Source organism: Pimephales promelas, chromosome 24 (assembly GCF_988280905.1).
Source record: "Pimephales promelas chromosome 24, fPimPro1.hap1.1, whole genome shotgun sequence".
Classification (NCBI taxonomy): domain Eukaryota; kingdom Metazoa; phylum Chordata; class Actinopteri; order Cypriniformes; family Leuciscidae; genus Pimephales; species Pimephales promelas.
Genome location: NC_142792.1, coordinates 21,373,392 through 21,395,000, shown reverse-complemented (window position 1 = coordinate 21,395,000; position 21,609 = coordinate 21,373,392). Strand labels below are relative to the sequence as shown.

The 21,609-nt window shown below is 44.2% G+C and overlaps 2 non-coding genes across 2 annotated transcripts; both read left to right on the top strand.

The window, feature by feature from the left end:
* Positions 1–7,530: 7,530 nt before the first annotated feature.
* trnap-agg (transfer RNA proline (anticodon AGG)) lies at positions 7,531–7,602 on the top strand. Its single transcript has one exon. It is a non-coding gene; the product is annotated as a tRNA-Pro (tRNA).
* Positions 7,603–8,054: 452 nt separating this feature from the next.
* trnaq-cug (transfer RNA glutamine (anticodon CUG)) lies at positions 8,055–8,126 on the top strand. Its single transcript has one exon. It is a non-coding gene; the product is annotated as a tRNA-Gln (tRNA).
* The last annotated feature ends 13,483 nt before the right edge of the window (positions 8,127–21,609 follow it).

The window sequence follows — 21,609 nt, the reverse complement described above, 5'->3', positions numbered from 1 at the left end:
TTGATATACATTTTGCTTTATGCGTGTGTCAAAAGGCCATAAGCGGGTTTTCCCATTTTGGACAATGTATGTATTTTACATATTCATGTGTTTTTGGGGCAACATTCTTGGGGAAATATTTTCATAATAATAATATTTAATATTTCACAAGAATGCTTAAATGTAATTTCCTCTACAGTGGACATGTATGAAATCAATGTCTTGTTTCGGAACAGAAAATCATATTTTTATTTGTATAACTTTCAAACATTTGGTATCTCTGAAAAGCCCTGCATGTGCTCTTTGCAGGACACCCAGGCTTAAAAATGTGTCATGTATGATATCAGAGAAATTCACTACAATATAAAGTCATGGTTTATGGGCCCTATGGCTGAACATAATGATTAAACAAAAATGTATTATATTTGTTATAACCTCCCCAATAATATTGTTTACGAGTAGCTTGTTCTCATAACACACTTAACGTACAGGTATCTTTTAGCTTTTTTAGTACATGTATCTATATTGCTAAATAGTCTCTTTCTGATTTTCATTTCAGAAAATGTACGCATACCCCATTTTTCGCCGCCAAACGGCAACATCAAACCGTCTCCTCATGGCGCCATCAGCGGAGGCGAAGCGCCTTGAAAATGTGGAGTCTGGAAGGGCCAAATCAAAGACTGAGGTGCTGGCAGAGGCGAGTACTTTTGTCTGCACAAAAGGTGGAGATCCCAGTGACCAGTTTTTAGTACTGGCTCACTGCAAACTTCAGTTTGGGAAGTACCAGGGTCAGAGATTTAGATGGCTCCTGGAAAACTCTCTGGGGTACGCAGTGTATTTGGTTCTCAGCATTTCCAGTGAGAAAGCGCAAACAAACCCCCTGTCAGAAAATAAACAACTGTTCCTACAGTACACTTCTCATATTAAGGAAATGGCAGAAGAAGTGGAGACGTATAAGAGGAAGCAGGAAATGCGAGGACAAGCCCGGGCAACTGGAGACCAGGGCTGTATGATGGTGGAGTTTGGTGACTTTCAGGGCCGGTCCATGAAGGATGTTTATGAGGACCAGAGCAAGGAGGCCAAAGCCCTCATTAGGTACCTGGTTAAGGCAGATGCCAGGCCCAACACAAACATGGCCATTTTCAAGGCGTATGTCCTGAAAAGACGGGCTTCTGAAATCGGCACCAGTGTACATCAGCCTGCACGTCCACCTGCAGCCTCCAGTACTCCAGCACGTCCACCTGCAGCCATCCAAACTGGTGTACAGCAGACCGCAACTGTGAAAGCGCTGTTGGCGCGTGGCAGACGTTTGTCTCCTTCACAGCTGGCAAAAAAAATTATGTCACCGGTCAAACCCTGTGAGTAGGAGTGTAAATATAGAATTTTACTTACAACAGTTATACATGTATTCATTTATTGTCATGCCAAACTTGTCCACTTGGTTTTTTCCAGATCCATTCCTGCAGTCCACTTTACCTCCTCCGGCAGCAGAACCCCCAGCCAAACATTTGGCCCGAAAGCAGCTTTTTGCTACTGGTAAGTAAGCAACATCTTACATATGTTTGTCTCCATGTATTGATTACAGTAATAGTTCTAACGTTTGTGCTCCAGGCACTTCCATTCCCACTGCTGAAGATGATGATGATGAGGAGCTGGTATTTGCTGCATCACAATGTGAAGCACAGCTAAGTACAGGTGTGGCATATGACACAAATGCAAATATTATAAGAATGTTTTGTGGAAACCCACTGAGAATCATTGTTTTTGAAAAGAAATAAATAATTGTTTTTTAAACATTTTTTGTTTACAATACAGAATTATGTGACATCATGGCTCAAGCGGGAGGCATTCTTTGAGTGCACTTCTTCCAAACCTTAAGGATGTTCAAAGGTGTCAGTGTATTTATTTGCGTTTCCAATCTGACTAAACTTTACTAAACAATCACTAGATCATTTTTTCACACCGCTTGCTCTTCTCATTCACTCTCCCTGAGCAGACAGGATGGTGGAGATTCATTGTTTTTCCTTATTGTGTCTGTGTGCATGCTTCATGTCTGTGGGGATCATTACTTTTTTTTTACTGAATTCATCACAACTCATTTTCCTTACCCCATTCCATTCCATCTAATCCTCATTCTCAAAGAGCTATATTGATTCCATTTTCCTTAAATCAATAAAGTGTACACTGTTCTTTGCTTCATGACACTAATACCATTTTTATTCACTGTTATTCCTAAATATAATGATAGTTATTATTAATACCAATTATTATTGAAATTACTGCTTTGCCGGCTGTTTGTGGGCTGCATTAATGACATATTCCTATCCAACTAAACAGTCATCCTTAAATTGTTTATGTTACTGTTCACTCAGAGGCCAGTGCCGGTCCGTCTCCATCAGCGGAAACAGCACAGACACCAGCTTTTCCTCATCATCAGCCACCAGCTGAGCTTCCTAGTCACTGGAAAGATCATCTACCACCTTTCCAGCATGAGTGGATCCGGAACACACTGTTTAAAGCCAACGTGCGAACTGGAAAGCCAGAAATAGTGTCCCAGCTGAAGCTTTGGTGGTATCCTCCTCAGCCACCTTTAATAAACACCCAGCCACCCGCCTCACCTGACCTCTTCTTCTGTCGGCCCATTTTCTTATGGATGCCGCTAAAGATGTGGTTGTTTCCTCTTGTCTGCGTTCGCCCAGATTGTGGTAAGCACAGACTTACAGCGGCAGGACTTTACCGTACCGTGCGCAAGGTCTTGGACATTGATGGGTGGTATGACCTTGCCACCGAGTATCTGGAATGCAAACGCTGCAAAAAGAAGTATCCAGCCTGGAACGAGGACATCTTAGGACAGCTGGATATGGGCCACCGCAGTCAGTTTCCAGCTTTGCTGACATACAGGTAATTCATAATGACAATCACTCATTATAAGGCGCTTTTATTTGCGTTTGCATTTGCATGATTATACTGTTGTTTCCCTAGATACTCATGTGACAACCGGGTGGTGAGGATGATGAGGGAGAGGACACTGGGCAACAGTGTGACTCAGCTCTACAAGAAGCTGATGGAACAGCACAGTGAGACATGGACACAGCGTGTCCTGCAGTACCTGACTGCCTGTGAACCATTCACACGGTCCTCCCTTGTGCAGCCTCCTGTGTTTGCTGAGCCTCCCCTTTTACCTGCCCTACCTAAACCTAAGTGGCTGTTAGCTGTGTACGCCAGGGATGTTCTGGGGCGACTGGACGAGGTCAAGGCCAAAATAACATCTGTATTTGGCTGTGTTCTCAAGATGGACTCCACAAAAAAGGTATCAGAGCCCTGTTTATATCCAGAAATTGTCCAGATATGGATATGTGTGTGTACATAATGAACAGTTATGAGTTTTTATTTTGTTTAATAAAATTTTTTTTTTTTCTTCAATAGGTCACAAAAAAACTTGCTGTTGCTGCTTCAGGAACAGCTGCCTGGTGCACAAATGTTGGTAACGAACACGGCCAAGTCCTTGTCTCTGTCCTTACAGCCGCCGAGGGACGTGCACTGGACCCCATGGCAGCTGGCCTGATGAAACGCTACCGAGAGGCAGGAGAGGCATCCCCAAAGGTGATGTACGTGGACAGAGATTGCTGCAGTCAGCACGGCCAGTCTCAGGTGAAGGCCATGTTTTCGGAGTGGGATGAGCTTGAAGTGCGCCTGGACATCTGGCATTTCATGCGGCGGTTTGCTGCAGGTGTCACGACAGAGGCTCATCCGCTCTACGGGATCTTCATGGCACGTCTATCCATGTGCATATTCCAGTGGGATCCAGAGGATGTGGCTGCTCTTCGCCGTGCTAAGGAGGGTGAGCTGGCAGAAAAGAAGACTGGCTACATCTCAGAAAAGGCGGTCAGTGCTCGCATTAACCGGAGGGAGTTGGCACTTCACTGCCGGAGGAGGACCAGGGGAGAGGAGGAGACCACCTCATTGATTGGGTCACTGATCGATCAGTTTGACAGTGCGGACGGGAAGGATACTCTGGGAGTTCCTCTTCTGAACCATGAACGGATCCAGCAGATATGGAAAGAACAGCGGAAGCATGTACGGTGTATCCAAGACCCAGAGCACTTTCCACTCTACATAAAGAAGGGGACACTGAAGAAAGGCGGTGTGGAGCTGTGCTGCTACAGGTGTGCTCGAGGCTCTACCTCCTTGGAGTCATTCCACCTCCACCTGAACCGTTTTATTCCAGGTATTACATACATATAGATTAGTCATTTTTCTGCTGTAACTGCTTCCATTACGTTAGAGTAATGTCACACTAATAAATGTCACACTTTACTTTAATATTACAGTTTTTTTCTGATGAAGCATTGACAAAGCTGTCTTGCCTCACAAGTTACTTTTAACTCTGGTTATAACGACAATAATTTTTGCATGTAATTACATAACTCTATTACATGTAACCAGTTACTTCATAGCACCCCATGCGTAGTAAATATCTTGTACATATGTGATATATAAAACCCTTTTTTATTTATTTAACCTTTAGGAACCAGTGCCAGTGATGCACATTTTCAGGCCTATCTCCTTGAGGGCTTGATGCGTTGGAATGATGATCGGATGGAAGATGCCATAAAAGGATCGTCCTCCATCCGGTCATATGGCAGTGCCATGAGAGAGGCTGTGGACCAGCTTAGCCAGACAGTCTTTGGGAAGCCCTGGGATGGACGCTATCGTCCTCCTGGAGCATATACAGGCAAGACAATCATTAATTTGTTATTTTGTAATACTCTACTAAGTTATCTATTTAGCCTTAAATGTACTAAATATTAAGAGTAGATTTTTTCCATTTTATTCTTAGGAGAATTACTCGGAATAGAGTATCTTTACAGCCAGACCGGCAAAACACTGACTCCAGTGCTCCAGAACCCAGAGGATGAAGACAGGCTGGTGGAGAAAATTGATGACCAAGACCTGGAAGATGAGGGGTTTGAGGAAGAGATCACGGAGGACATCACAGTTCCAGTGCTGTACGAGAGCCCCTCATCTTTGCTTCAGCCTCAGTCCCCAACATCACTAGCTGAAGTATCAATGGCTGACGTGTCATTGGCTGAGCCATCCACATCTAGAGAAGGACACCAACTTGCCCCTTCAGTGTTGTCACAGCCATCTGACACTGGAAGCAGTCTCTCTGACGAGGCTCAGGTAAGACACTTTAAGGGCTTTATTTAATTTCAATCACGTATTTCACATATATTAACAATAATCTGAATTTACTAGGGAGCAGTCATTGGGCCTGATGGCATCGCTGGGTGGGACAAGGTCCAGGATCTGGCTGGTTACCTGGTTGGTCTTCGTGAGGCTCTTTACCTCACTGACTTGCAGGTGACAGAGGCCATCCAGCTGTGGACAGCTCTCCATGACACAGACAAACAGCGGGTCAACTATCAGCCTCGACATCAGCCTCAGCTGACACATGGACGCTTTAAGGCACCGAAGCGGTCCGGAGTCACACCGGGTGTGGAGAGTGTAAAACGGTGTCTGATTGGACATCCCGGGGGACCAGCACAATGGCCCAGCACCAGCCGCTTGGTTGAGGCCATTTGTACAAAGCTGTGTGCTTTACACAAGTCGCCGACCAAGAAGGCTGGGGTTTGCACCCCCAGGTGGTCCAAAATCCTCTCGGATTACCACCACATCCGAGAGCTGGTGCTTAACAATCGCAGGCTGATGGATGAAACAATGATCCAGCTGTTTGAGCTAAACCAGAAGACACTCATTCAGTGGTAAGCAAGGTACATTATTTTCTTTAAATTAACTGAATACTTTTATAAACATTTATATAATACTGTACATGTAATTTGTTTTCAGGTTTCAACGGCAGCAGAAAAACCAGGAAATGAGTGTCCTTGCTCAGGGACTGACTTCACCTGACCCAATTGCTGTGGCTGATACACAGCTTCCTCCACCGAGGGAAAAATTGGATGAAGCGGCATCAACCTCAGGCCCAAAACATACATTTATCCTTCCGCCAAATCGAGAAGGACAGGCTCCTCTTCTGCGCCCAGGTCGACGGCCCGCTGCTGCCACCACCATGGTGTGCCCCATTGCACCTGCCCCCACAGCATCAGGAGTTGTGCAGCCCATTTCAGCAACTGGGTCATTGTCACTAGTCCTTAACCCAGACATGACCTTGTCAATGGTGATTCCACCTTCTGGTGCTTCAACATCCGGTGCAGGCCCAGCTCCACCTTCTCCTGTGTCTGCTGCTCCTGTGTCCCGTTACACCCAGAGGAACAGGCGCCGGCGGGCCCAAGAGATGGAAAGCGGAGTCCATAAGAGGAAGTATGTGCGAGGGGTAACCTTTAACATGTGCAGCAAATGTGGGCAGCCCAAAACCAAGGAGTTTGGCCATAGCCGATATGGTAATGCCACATTTTGCTTGCGTACCTCAAATGGAAAATCTTTAGATGACTGGTTGGCAGAACAGCGCCAGCAAAATACAAGCCAAACTCCACCTCCTCAATAAACAATTTGCTTTTTTCCTGTATATATTTTGTATATATTACTGTACATGGTTCCACCCAGTCTTTCATATATATATATATATATATATATATATATATACAGTATGTGTGTGTTTGTGTCTGTGTACTCATTTCAATATTTGTGTGTATTCATTTTAATATTTATTTTACATTTTAAGTGTAATTTAAATATTTATGTGTATTCATTTAAATAAAACATTTTAAGTGTAATTTAATTGTTTGTGTGTATTCATTTAAATAAAATATTTGAATTGTCTTAAAATAATCTGATAAATCATATCAAATCATATCCCTCTCAAAAAAACACATATTTGAAGAATCATTATGATTTTTATTAAATCATAAACAACATGTAATATGCATTTTTTTTAAAAAATATACACAAAAAAAATTAATAAAACATTTGAACTGTCTTAAAACAAATCTGATAAATCATGTCAATCAGATCATATCCCTCCATTTTTAATAATTTTATTATGCTATATGTAATAATAATAATAATACACAAAAAATACAAATCAATATAAAAAGATTTCATAGATAAATTAAGACGCAGGCGCAGTTGATTGCACGCAGAACAAGGGTTCGAATCCAGCCCGCAGAGGGTGACTTGTTTCACATTTGACTAAAACTCCTTCATAACGCACAGGAATATAGCCCTAATAATGTTGCAGGGGAAATTTGTGGGCAAATTCTCGTTTTTTGCATCTTTTTTGCTTGCGTGCGGGGGCGCAAAGATTGGGCCCCTTCTTATGCTAAGCGAGCGCTCTACCATTTGAGCTAATTCCCCTCCACGACGTGTCGAGAAGGTGTCCATCACTCTCAAAGAAAACGGCCTGGAGCGATACCTTTCGTCTTTGCAAGTGCTGCAGCGTGGCCACAAAGCAAAGAGACCGTATTTCCTCTGTGCCGGCAACTTTGCACTGCCTACCGTTTAGTTGCACATTTAATGAAACTTTTGTTCTTTAAGCCTCGAAAACGGAAACATTTGCGGCCAGGCAGTGGCTGAAAGTGCCTGTGTGTTGGCTCGTTGGTCTAGGGGTATGATTCTCGCTTAGGGTGCGAGAGGTCCCGGGTTCAAATCCCGGACGAGCCCCTTCTTAGGCTTTGCTTTTAATCTCTTCGGCCTGACTAGGGCAACCGGGATTTTTCTGGGGAATTTGGAGAGAAAAGCAGTCTGGGTCGGTGCGGTTAGCTCAATTGGTTAGAGCGTGGTGCTAATAACAGCACTTTCACTGCCTTTCAGATGGCCAGGGAGCAGCGTGAGGTGGTTCCATGGTGTAATGGTTACCACTCTGGGCTTTGAATCCAGCGATCCGAGTTCAAATCTCGGTGGAGCCTTTTCAGCTTGTTTTCCGGAAGGGCTTGAAAAAACAGAGCTGATGTGCAACCGCTGATGTGGTGGTGAAACTGGCAATCTGAAACCCATTCGGGATCGGGGAAACGTGGGATTAAAAAGAAAAAGCTTCACTTGCTCTTTGCTGTCCACCTTCTGGGCTGAATGACTAAACACCTCTGCCGCTCGGTGGGAAAAAGCCACCCATGCAAGGTTCCATGGTGTAACGGTTAGCACTCTGGACTCTGAATCCAGCGATCCGAGTTCAAATCTCGGTGGGACCTGTTTTTGACAGGAATGTGCGCAGTACCTGGTCCGAAAAAAAAACTTTTCCTCAGCGCTCATCCTCAAAAGCTCATCTAGGGAGTGCCCCTTTGAAGTGAGCGTAAAAAGGGCATTGCACAGCGTGGAGAATGCGGGCATCGATCCCGCTACCTCTCGCTTGCGCCTGCTGCATCCTGCCGGTTGAGCCAAAGTAAGCCCAAAGTAAGCCCACGTGAGCCAATCGCGTTCTCTCCTGGGGCTTACTTTTGACCAATCGCGTTCTTTCCTGGGGCTTACTTTTGACCAATCGCGTTTCTCTCCTGTGGCTTACTTTTGACCAATCGCGTTTCTCTCCTGTGGCTTACTTTTGACCAATCGCGTTTCTCTCCTGGCTCTGCTCCTGTGGCTTACTTTTGACCAATCGGCGACCGCTATTATTATCGTCATCTTTGCAATCTTCGCAACAGGTAAGGCTATTCTTCACGACTGTATAATCGATCATTATTTATTTATAAACAGTGTGTATTTTTAGACAATTAAACATGCCAATAAAGCTATCTAGCGTGTAATAGCACACGTTTTCTTCTGTACATATGAACCTGCAACTTTTCCATGATAAATACAGTAAAAAACATGTAACTACTGTCAAGATAATTAGCCGACCGCTAATTAAGCTATATCCTCCTTAAACCATTTTTTTTGTTCATTTAGTATTTTTTGTGTTATTACATTATTTTGAGCACAAGAACATTTATACAAAAACTTAAAAAAAAAACGTTTAATTCATAAATGTTATACTAGCCTATACTATGTTATACATCAGTATACATTTTTATGTTATACTTTTAAATACTATGTTATACATATTTAAAAAGATATGAATAGGCAAAAACATGTTTGTTTTTTTAAATCACCAATATAATTTTTTAGGTTTCAGGATACAAATGATTCTCAATTTGATCTATTTGATGATCATATTATTATGAATTGTCATATACGCCTTTATGTTATATTTTGTGTTTCGTAGTAATCTCTGCCACAAAATCTAAATAAAACAAAACCATTTAAGCATGGCATGATATCAGCAAGATTGTACCAAGAAGTGTTATTTATTTTCTTATTAATAAGTTAATCTTACTATTTACAATTTGTACACAAGGCAATTCAAAGTGATTCACAGTTGTGTATAAAAAACAACAATAATGCTTATGAACATAATAATAATAATCATTAATTATTATAATATTATAATAATTAATTACATAAAAAACAAATACTGTAGTAAAATACTTTCAGTTGGAATATGACAGCTATGTAACGTTCTGTTTATGCCTGAGTCCTTTCAGATAATGTATGCATACCCAGTTTTACGAAGAACCTCTGAGGGTCGACTCCTTATGGGGCCAACTGAGGAGGCCAATAGTAGGGAGATCGTGTTGGCAGGGAGGGCCAGGAGTAAGGAGGAGGTCCTGGCTGAGGCCACTGCCTTTGTGAGGCAGAATGGAGGGAATCCTGGAGACCAGTTCCTGGTTCTGGCTCACTGCAAGATCCAGTTTGGGAAACACCAGGGTCAGAGGTTCCTGTGACTCCTGGAGAACTCACTGGGGTATGCCTGCTATCTGGTCAGCAGCATTTTGAGGGAGGAGGAGAGGGACAACCCGCTGTCGGCCAACAAACACCTGTTCCTCAGATACACCTCGCAGATCAGGGAGGTTGGCGATGCTGTGGAGGTGTATCAGAAAAAACAGGCCATGCTGCTGGAGGCCCAGAGGACAGGAGACTCTGGATGTCTGATGGTGGAGTTTGGGGATTTTAAGGGTAGGTCAATGAAGGAGGTGTATGAGGACCCAAGCAAGGAGGCCCAGGCTCTCATCACCTACCTGAAGAAGGCAAAGGCCAGGCCTAACACTAACATGGCCCTTTTCAAAGCATACGTGCTGAAGAGGCAGGCTCCAGCCCACATGCCCAGCACCACTGTGCCCGTTGCATCTGTCCCCACTGCTGCTGTGCCCACTGCCACTGTGTCTGTTCCTCCTCCACCTACTGCCACTAAGAACAGGCCTCTGCCGGCAACCAATGTGAAGGCCCTGTTGGCGCGGGGGAAGCATTTATCTGCTTCACTGCTGGCACAAAAGATTTTGTCTCCAGCCAAACCCTGTAAGTAATTTGCTAGCTTTAAAATCATTACAGTATATATTATGCAGTATATATGTGTGACGAAAATACGTGTTCAACAGCTGCAGGACCACGTGTACCTCCTGCGTCTGAGTCCGCAGCCCGGAGACAGCTCTTTACATGTGGTGAGTATCACTTAACACATACAAGTGTGTTGGTGACATGTGCTTAGTGTTTTATGTTATTTTACAGACTCTGCTGCTATGGATTTTTTTGAGGAGGAAGATGACCTGGAGATGGCAACTGTAGCCTCGCAAGCTGAGGAACACCTTCCTCAAGGTATATTAATCTTAAACAATACTTTACAAACAACTACAAATAAAACAAAACAGTATTTTTAAATGACATATCATATTATTTTATTTCACAACACAGAGGAATGGCACTTCTCAGGTGTCAATCTACATTCACTCTTTGAGTGAACATCCTCAAAGGAAAAAAGAGAATTTAAAGGTGTATGTAAAAGGTTTTATTTCATTTTTTTTTATCATAATCACTGACTAAAGCTCATTCTTGTCATCTCACACTTCCCCCACTCCCCTTGAAATAAGTGGCTGTTGTAGTGTTTGGTCTGCTTCGCTTCACGCTTCACACTGATCCCATCTTTTTTTCTTCTTGTATTTCTTCTAATGGGGCTTGGATGAAAAACAGGATTATTTTCACTGCTTCCTTCCATCTTTTCATCATCATGTCATCTCTCTACTAATCATACATGCTTTGCAGTAAACCTTGTAATCGCAGTAGCTGTCCAGCAGAGCTGAGAAAGCCATGCAGTGAAAGTCTAAAACAATAAGATAATTTTGTTGTGTTTTTTTACGCTCCAGCCACTGCAGGCTCGAGAGGCCCTGCTCCTGCTCCTGCTCCCGCTCCTGCCCCCTATCCTGCTCCTCCAGCATTGTGGACCCCTGGCCAGGTGTCCCAGTCGCCTGCAGAGCTTCCTGTCCACTGGAAAGAGCAACTCCCATCTTTCCAGCAGGACTGGATCAGGAAGACTCTGTTCAGGGCCAACTTAAAAACAGGGAAGCCTGAGCTGGTGCCACATCCCAACTTCTGGTGGTACCCTCCCCAGCCCCCGACCGTCTTCACCCAGCCCCCTACTTCTCCTGATATTTTCTTCTGCTGCCCTCTGTTCCTCTGGATGCCGCTGAAGATGTGGTCCATTCCACTTGTCTGTGTCCAGCCAGCCTGCAATAACCACAAGCTGACAGCTGCTGGCCTTTATCGCACTGTGCGCAAGGTCCTGGACATAGACGGGTGGTATGACATGGCCACAGAGTATCTGGAGTGCAAAGGGTGCAAGAAGAAGTATCCAGCCTGGTCTGAAAACATCCTGGGACAGCTCGACATGGGACACCGCAGAAAATTCCCCGCCATTCTGACATACAGGTAGAACACATTCGTATTTAGAGCAATGCACTGTAATTTTTGTACTGTATAAAATCAAATACGTTGCTTTACTGACATTGAAATAGTAAGATGTGGCACTGAACATAATTATTTGACTGTCTGTAGGTACTCGTGTGACTACCGTGTAGTCATAATGATGCGGGAGAGGACCCGGGGGAACAGTGTCACACAGCTTTTCAAAAAGCTGCAGGAGCTGCACACCTCAGCGTGGTCACAGCGGACGCTGGAGTACCTCACTGTCTGTGAGCCCTTCACAGACTCCTCCATTGTTGAGCCTCCACTCTTTTCTGCGCCCCCGCCCCTCCCACCCATCCCCAAACCCAAGTGGCTGTTGTCTGTGTATGCCAGGGACGTCCTCTTGCGGCTACCTGAGGTCAAGGCCAAAATAACCTCAGTCTTTGGCTCTGTCCTCAAGATGGACTCCACCAAAAAGGTATAAAAAGTGAAGTTTGAGTAATAATAATTGTTATTATCTTAAATTTTTCTGACAATTGTTTTGTTCTACTGTTTTTAGGTCACCAAAAAACTGGCCGGCGCTGCTGCCAACACTGCTGGTTGGTGCACTAATGTTGGCAATGAGCAGGGCCAGGTGTTGGTGTCAGTCCTCACAGCGGCAGAGGGGCATGGATTGTGGCCCATGGCGGTGGGTCTCATGAAGAGGTACAGGGAGGCGGGAGTGGCACCACCCGCCATCATGTATGTGGACAGAGACTGCTGCAGTCCACATGCACACAGACAGTCGCAGGTCAGAGCCATGTTCATAGACTGGGATGAGCTCCAAGTGCGCCTAGACATTTGGCACTTCATGCGGCGCTTTGCAGCAGGTGTCATCACGGAGGCTCATCAGCTCTACGGCACCTTCATGGCTCGGCTTTCCAGGTGCATCTTTGAGCTGGATCCTGATGATGTCGCTGCTCTACGGTTGGCCAAACAGGGGGAGTTACAGGCCAGAGGAACTGATCCAGTCTCAGAGAAGGCTCTGGATAAGCTGATCACCAGGAAGGAGTTGGCACTGCACTGTCGGAAGCGGACCAGAGGAGTGGAGGAGACCACCTGGAGGATCAAGGCACTCATTGATGAGATGGACAGTGAGAAGGGGAGGGACACTCTGGGTGTACCATTGCTGGACCACGAGCGAATCCAACAGGTCTGGATAGATCAGCAGAGGCACATCGCCTGTATTCAGGACCCAGAGGGCTTCCCTCTGTACCAGAAGACAGACACACTGAAGAAGGGTGGTGTGGAGCTCAGCTGCTATCGCTGTGCTCGTGGCTCCACCTCCTTGGAGTCTTTCCACCTCCATTTAAATCGCTTCATCCCAGGTAGGTTATAACTTTTATAACCTGCAAAAAACTTTAAACTTTTATAACCTATTCTGCCATACTGAATACATAGGTAACATATATTTGACTTCATTTGACCTGTAGGGACCAGTGCCAGTGATGCGCATTTCCAGGCCTATCTCCTGGAAGGCCTGATGCGCTGGAACCAGGACCGGATGGATGAAGCAGTGAGGGGAAAGACTGACCTGAGGATCTACAGTAGCATTGAGAGGGAGGCAATGGACCGGCTCAGCCGCAAATTGCTGAAGGTGTCCCTGGATGACCGCTACCAGCCTCCAGGGGCTTACACAGGTAAGAATTATTCATGTTAACTCAAACAAAAGATTATACATTATACAGGGGCATGAGTGTTTGAGTGTACATTTTTTATATTGTATTTCAAATAATTCAACTATTGGTGGAGTTATTTGTGCTTTGTTTAATTTAGGCTTAATTTGACCCTTTTTAGACTTATTTCTTTGCTTTCTTTTGCTAAAGTGAATTTGCTTTATTTTGCATTTATGCTTATTATCTTCTTGTATATTATTTTCATTTATTGATCTGTTAAACTGTATCAAGCCTACAAACGATCAAACTTTGAAAAGTTAAAATAGCCACTACAGCTATAATAATGTGATAAACTTTGTATAATGTGATGTGCTTTGTATGTGTGTTCTTTTGCAGGGGAGCTGCTGGGTATGGAGTATCTGTACAGTCAGTCTGGGAAATCCCTGACTGTTATGGATAACCCAGAAGAGGAGGATCGGCTGGTGGAGCAGATGACTGATGAGGTGGTGCAGGACGAAGGCTTTGTTGAGGAGGAACCTGAGGACCTCACAGTGCCAGTCCTCTATGACCTCATTGAGCCTGTCCCAGTCCACAGCAGCAGCCCCCAGGCCTTCAACCCCTGTCCCTCTGCACCAGGACCATCCTCACTACATCCACCCACAGGACTGCAGCACCCTGCCCACCCTCCTCTGCAGTCTCCTCCTCTGCGCCCTGCCCAGCCTCCTCTGCAGTCTCCGCTTCTGCGCCCTGCCCACCCTCCTCTGCAGTCTCCTCCACAGCCTTCTGTCCAGCCAAGTGCTGCCTCTGCTCCTGCAACATCAACTGGGTCCAGTGTTGCAGACCAGGCTCCTGTAAGTAAGCTTCTCATTATTAGTTTCTATTTGCTTTTGCACTCTGACATTTAACATGCTGTGTATTGTTATTGTAATAACCTGCAGGCTCCTGTTCTTGGACCCGATGGCGTTGCAGGCTGGGATAAGGTGCAGGATTTGGCTGAGTACCTGGTGTCCCTCCGTCAGGCACTCTACCTGGACGAGCAGCAGGTTACAGAGGTCATCCGTCTGTGGACTGCTCTTCCTGATGGGGACAAGAGGAAGATCCACTATCAGCCCAGACACCAGCCCAAACTGACCCACGGACGCTTCAAGGCTCCGAAAAACACAGGAGTGACACCGGGTGTGGACAGTGTGAAGAGGTGCCTGATTGGTCATCCTGGGGGGCCGGCTCAGTGGCCCAGCACCAGTCGCTTAGTTGAGGGCATGTGTATCAAACTGTGTGCACTGCACAAGTCCCCAACTAAGAAGGATGGAGTCCGTCTTCCTCGTTGGACTAAGGTGCTCGCGGATTACCACCACATCCGAGACCTGGTGCTGAACTGCCAAACTCTGATGGAGGCCACGTCACTTCAGCTGTTTATGCTGAATCAGAGGACTCTCACTCAGTGGTAAGCATGGTTTTACATTGACATTTGAAAGAAAGGGATAGCAGTTATTTATTATGAATACATTTTTTGATTGCAGGTTTAATCGAAGGGAGAACACCCAGGAAGTGACTGTCCTTACCCAGGGCCTTGCTGCAGAAGACCACATAGCTGTGGCCAGCTCACAGCTGCCTGCTCCGCGGGAAAAGCTGGATGAGGCTCCCTCCACATCAGGGGCCCGGCACGAGTTTGTCCTTCCTCCTAACAGAGCGGGACAGGCTCCTAAGCTACGGCCGGGCAGACGACCTGCCAGTGCTAAAATTGTGCGGCCAATTATCCCAGCAGCTCCTACTCCTCCCCCAGTTCCTGTGCCACTGCCCCAGTTCATTTTATTGAACACTGCGCCCACACTGCTTGCAGCTGGTGCAGGTGGCGCTTCAGCTGCTCCTCTCCTGGCTCCAACTCCAGTGTTTCCTGACGTGCGAGAGGCTCCTGCTCCCACTGCCCCAGTGTCTGTCTCCCGCTTCACTCAGAGGAACAGACGACGCAGGGCAGAAGAGGAGGCCAGTGGAGCGCAAAAAAGGAAATATGTCCGTGAAGTGGCTTTTAACAAATGCTCTAAGTGTGGCAAGCCCAAAACCAAGGAGTTCGGCCATAGCCGCTTCGGCAGTGCCACATTTTGCCCCAGTGTCTCTGGTGGCAAATCTTTAGAGGAGTGGCTGGTAGAACAGCGCCAGCAGAAAAAACCTGAACAGCCACCTCCATAATAAAAATAATCTTCCAACACAGAAAAAAGATAGTTTGTAAATACCTGTAAATAAATATCTATGTGTAAATACGGTTATGTTCATTTTCTCTCTATCTTTCTGTAATGTCTTGTTTGTTTTATTTATATTACAGAATGTTCTATTCTATTTCTACATTGTTAGTTGTTTATTGTTGTTCATTAATATCTTGTAGTTTTAGTAAATAAATACTGTTCATTTCACTCTTATTCATTGTGCTGCTTTTAATTGCCCTGGAATGTGCAAACTGTGTTTATTCATTTTAATAAAAAAAATTACATTTCGATATTTGTATGCATTTGTGTGTATAAAACATTTGAAGTGTCCTAAAATAAATCAGATAAATCACATCAATCAATCCCGAAACACATATTTGAATAAACATTTGTATTAGTTTTATTAAACCATAAACATCTAATATGCTCTTTTTAAAAAAAAAATAATATACACAATTAATATCAATCAATATAATGATATGTCACATAGATAACCAAATTAAGGCGCATGCGCAGTTGATCACGCACTAGTCGCGCAGAACACGGGTTCGAGCCCAGCCCGCGGAGGGTGACTTGTTTCACATGTAACTAAAACTCTTCAATAACGTACAGGAATATAGCCCGAATATTGTTGCAGGAAAAAATTCTGCGTTTTTTTCACGTTTTCTGCGTCCTTTTCGCTTGCGTGCGGGGCGCAAAGATTGGACCCCAATTTTTGCGCCTGCTGCATCCTGCCGGTTGAGCCAAAGTAAGCCCAAAGTAAGCCCACCCGTGGCTTACTTTTGACCAATCGCGTTTCTCTCCTGTGGCTTACTTTTGACCAATCGCGTTTCTCTCCTGTGGCTTACTTTTGACCAATCGCGTTTCTCTCCCGTTGCTTACTTTTGACCAATCGGCAGCCGTTTATTATTGGCATCTTTGCAACAGGTAAGGCTATTCTTCATTACTGTATAATCGTAAATTATTTATTCATAAACAGTGTGTATTTTTGGAAAAATTAAACAGTATAGCTAGCTAGCGTGTATAGCACACGTTTTCTTCAGTAACGTTACCTGTGAACCTGTAATTTTTCCGATGATAAATAAGTTACAGGGGAAAAAAACAGTTGCTACTGTTAAGTGAATTAGCCGGCCGCTAACTAAGCTATATCCTCCTGAGACCAAAAAAAAAAGTTTTGTGAGTTTAGTATTTTAATGTCATTACATTGTTTAGAGCATAAAGATTTTTTTTAACAAAAACCTTTTTTTTTTTTTTTTTTAAATAACATTTTATTCATATATGTTATGCTATGTCCTCTGTAGAGGACACCAGGACCAGGACTTTATTTTTTTATTAATTTCTTTTTCATTAAAAACACATGAATAGACAAAAACAAAGTAATTAAGTCTTGCTGTAAATATAACTGTAATGTATTTTATTGATGCATGCCTATTCACAACTGGCCGGGGACAACAGCTGGAAATTAGCCATAGAGGCTAAAGCTGCTTTTTTCTAATAAACTAAACTAAACTAATCTAAACTTTTTTTTTAAATCACCAATTTTTTAGGTTTCAGGATTGTATATCTAAACATTTTGTTTCTTTTTTTATTAAAAAAAACACGAATAGACAAAAACAATGCAATTTTTTTTTAAATATCAATAATGTTTTAGGTTTCGGGATTTTATATATCAGACATTTTGTATAAAGATGATTCTCAACTATGTTATAAAAGATATATGAATGCGTTGATATACATTTTGCTTTATGCGTGTGTCAAAAGGCCATAAGCGGGTTTTCCCATTTTGGACAATGTATGTATTTTACATATTCATGTGTTTTTGGGGCAACATTCTTGGGGAAATATTTTCATAATAATAATATTTAATATTTCACAAGAATGCTTAAATGTAATTTCCTCTACAGTGGACATGTATGAAATCAACGTCTTGTTTCGGAACAGAAAATCATATTTTTATTTGTATAACTTTCAAACATTTGGTATCTCTGAAAAGCCCTGCATGTGCTCTTTGCAGGACACCCAGGCTTAAAAATGTGTCATGTATGATATCAGAGAAATTCACTACAATATAAAGTCATGGTTTATGGGCCCTATGACTGAACATAATGATTAAACAAAAATGTATTATATTTGTTATAACCTCCCCAATAATATTGTTTACGAGTAGCTTGTTCTCATAACACACTTAACGTACAGGTATCTTTTAGCTTTTTTAGTACAGGTATCTATATTGCTAAATAGTCTCTTTCTGATTTTCATTTCAGAAAATGTACGCATACCCCGTTTTTCGCCGCCAAACGGCAACATCAAACCGTCTCGTCATGGCGCCATCAGCGGAGGCGAAGCGCCTTGAAAATGTGGAGTCTGGAAGGGCCAAATCAAAGGATGAGGTGCTGGCAGAGGCGAGTACTTTTGTCTGCACAAAAGGTGGAGATCCCAGTGACCAGTTTTTAGTACTGGCTCACTGCAAACTTCAGTTTGGGAAGTACCAGGGTCAGAGATTTAGATGGCTCCTGGAAAACTCTCTGGGGTACGCAGTGTATTTGGTTCTCAGCATTTCCAGTGAGAAAGCGCAAACAAACCCCCTGTCAAAAAATAAACAACTGTTCCTACAGTACACTTCTCATATTAGGGAAATGGCAGAAGAAGTGGAGACGTATAAGAGGAAGCAGGAAATGCAAGGACAAGCCCGGGCAACTGGAGACCAGGGCTGTATGATGGTGGAGTTTGGTGACTTTCAGGGCCGGTCCATGAAGGATGTTTATGAGGACCAGAGCAAGGAGGCCAAAGCCCTCATTAGGTACCTGGTTAAGGCAGATGCCAGGCCCAACACAAACATGGCCATTTTCAAGGCGTATGTCCTGAAAAGACGGGCTTCTGAAATCGGCAGCAGTGTACATCAGCCTGCACGTCCACCTGCAGCCTCCAGTACTCCAGCACGTCCACCTGCAGCCATCCAAACTGGTGTACAGCAGACCGCAACTGTGAAAGCGCTGTTGGCGCGTGGCAGACGTTTGTCTCCTTCACAGCTGGCAAAAAAAATTATGTCACCGGTCAAACCCTGTGAGTAGGAGTGTAAATATAGAATTTTACTTACAACAGTTATACATGTATTCATTTATTGTCATGCCAAACTTGTCCACTTGGTTTTTTCCAGATCCATTCCTGCAGTCCACTTTACCTCCTCCGGCAGCAGAACCCCCAGCCAAACATTTGGCCCGAAAGCAGCTTTTTGCTACTGGTAAGTAAGCAACATCTTACATATGTTTGTCTCCATGTATTGATTACAGTAATAGTTCTAACGTTTGTGCTCCAGGCACTTCCATTCCCACTGCTGAAGATGATGATGATGAGGAGCTGGTATTTGCTGCATCACAATGTGAAGCACAGCTAAGTACAGGTGTGGCATATGACACAAATGCAAATATTATAAGAATGTTTTGTGGAAACCCACTGAGAATCATTGTTTTTGAAAAGAAATAAATAATTGTTTTTTAAACATTTTTTGTTTACAATACAGAATTATGTGACATCATGGCTCAAGCGGGAGGCATTCTTTGAGTGCACTTCTTCCAAACCTTAAGGATGTTCAAAGGTGTCAGTGTATTTATTTGCGTTTCCAATCTGACTAAACTTTACTAAACAGTCACTAGATCATTTTTTCACACCGCTTGCTCTTCTCATTCACTCTCCCTGAGCAGACAGGATGGTGGAGATTCATTGTTTTTCCTTATTGTGTCTGTGTGCATGCTTCATGTCTGTGGGCATCATTACTTTTTTTTACTGAATTCATCACAACTCATTTTCCTTACCCCATTCCATTCCATCTAATCCTCATTAAGAGCTATATTGATTCCATTTTCCTTAAATCAATAAAGTGTACACTGTTCTTTGCTTCATGACACTAATACCATTTTTATTCACTGTTATTCCTAAATATAATGATAGTTATTATTAATACCAATTATTATTGAAATTACTGCTTTGCCGGCTGTTTGTGGGCTGCATTAATGACATATTCCTATCCAACTAAACAGTCATCCTTAAATTGTTTATGTTACTGTTCACTCAGAGGCCAGTGCCGGTCCGTCTCCATCAGCGGAAACAGCACAGACACCAGCTTTTCCTCATCATCAGCCACCAGCTGAGCTTCCTAGTCACTGGAAAGATCATCTACCACCTTTCCAGCATGAGTGGATCCAGAACACACTGTTTAAAGCCAACGTGCGAACTGGAAAGCCAGAAATAGTGTCCCAGCTGAAGCTTTGGTGGTATCCTCCTCAGCCACCTTTAATAAACACCCAGCCACCCGCCTCACCTGACCTCTTCTTCTGTCGGCCCATTTTCTTATGGATGCCGCTAAAGATGTGGTTGTTTCCTCTTGTCTGCGTTCGCCCAGATTGTGGTAAGCACAGACTTACAGCGGCAGGACTTTACCGTACCGTGCGCAAGGTCTTGGACATTGATGGGTGGTATGACCTTGCCACCGAGTATCTGGAATGCAAACGCTGCAAAAAGAAGTATCCAGCCTGGAACGAGGACATCTTAGGACAGCTGGATATGGGCCACCGCAGTCAGTTTCCAGCTTTGCTGACATACAGGTAATTCATAATGACAATCACTCATTATAAGGCGCTTTTATTTGCGTTTGCATTTGCATGATTATACTGTTGTTTCCCTAGATACTCATGTGACAACCGGGTGGTGAGGATGATGAGGGAGAGGACACTGGGCAACAGTGTGACTCAGCTCTACAAGAAGCTGATGGAACAGCACAGTGAGACATGGACACAGCGTGTCCTGCAGTACCTGACTGCCTGTGAACCATTCACACGGTCCTCCCTTGTGCAGCCTCCTGTGTTTGCTGAGCCTCCCCTTTTACCTGCCCTACCTAAACCTAAGTGGCTGTTAGCTGTGTACGCCAGGGATGTTCTGGGGCGACTGGACGAGGTCAAGGCCAAAATAACATCTGTATTTGGCTGTGTTCTCAAGATGGACTCCACAAAAAAGGTATCAGAGCCCTGTTTATATCCAGAAATTGTCCAGATATGGATATGTGTGTGTACATAATGAACAGTTATGAGTTTTTATTTTGTTTAATAAAATTTTTTTTTTTTCTTCAATAGGTCACAAAAAAACTTGCCGGTGCTGCTTCAGGAACAGCTGCCTGGTGCACAAATGTTGGTAACGAACACGGCCAAGTCCTTGTCTCTGTCCTTACAGCCGCCGAGGGACGTGCACTGGACCCCACGGCAGCTGGCCTGATGAAACGCTACCGAGAGGCAGGAGAGGCATCCCCAAAGGTGATGTACGTGGACAGAGATTGCTGCAGTCAGCACGGCCAGTCTCAGGTGAAGGCCATGTTTTCGGAGTGGGATGAGCTTGAAGTGCGCCTGGACATCTGGCATTTCATGCGGCGGTTTGCTGCAGGTGTCACGACAGAGGCTCATCCGCTCTACGGGATCTTCATGGCACGTCTATCCATGTGCATATTCCAGTGGGATCCAGAGGATGTGGCTGCTCTTCGCCGTGCTAAGGAGGGTGAGCTGGCAGAAAAGAAGACTGGCTACATCTCAGAAAAGGCGGTCAGTGCTCGCATTAACCGGAGGGAGTTGGCACTGCACTGCCGGAGGAGGACCAGGGGAGAGGAGGAGACCACCTCATTGATTGGGTCACTGATCGATCAGTTTGACAGTGCGGACGGGAAGGATACTCTGGGAGTTCCTCTTCTGAACCATGAACGGATCCAGCAGATATGGAAAGAACAGCGGAAGCATCAGTCCCTCCAGGATTTCGCGATGTCGCGATCGCAACTATTAACGCAACTTCAACAAATCCACGTGAATTCAGTGCGCCTTGCAATTTTGAAAAATCACCGCAACTTTTCTGCAACTTTGACGAATCATCGCGCCGCGGTCTCCTGCAAAGCATCGTCATACGTCAGCAAACTCACTTGTTTTGTTCAGAAGACGCAGCAGATGTGGACTGCCAACGTCTCACATTTAGGCTACCTACAAAAATAACAGAAAAGGCCAATGTTGCCAACTTAGTCTTTGTCGCTATATTTAGTGATATAAAAAAGCGACTAGAGACAAATCTAGCGGCTTTTT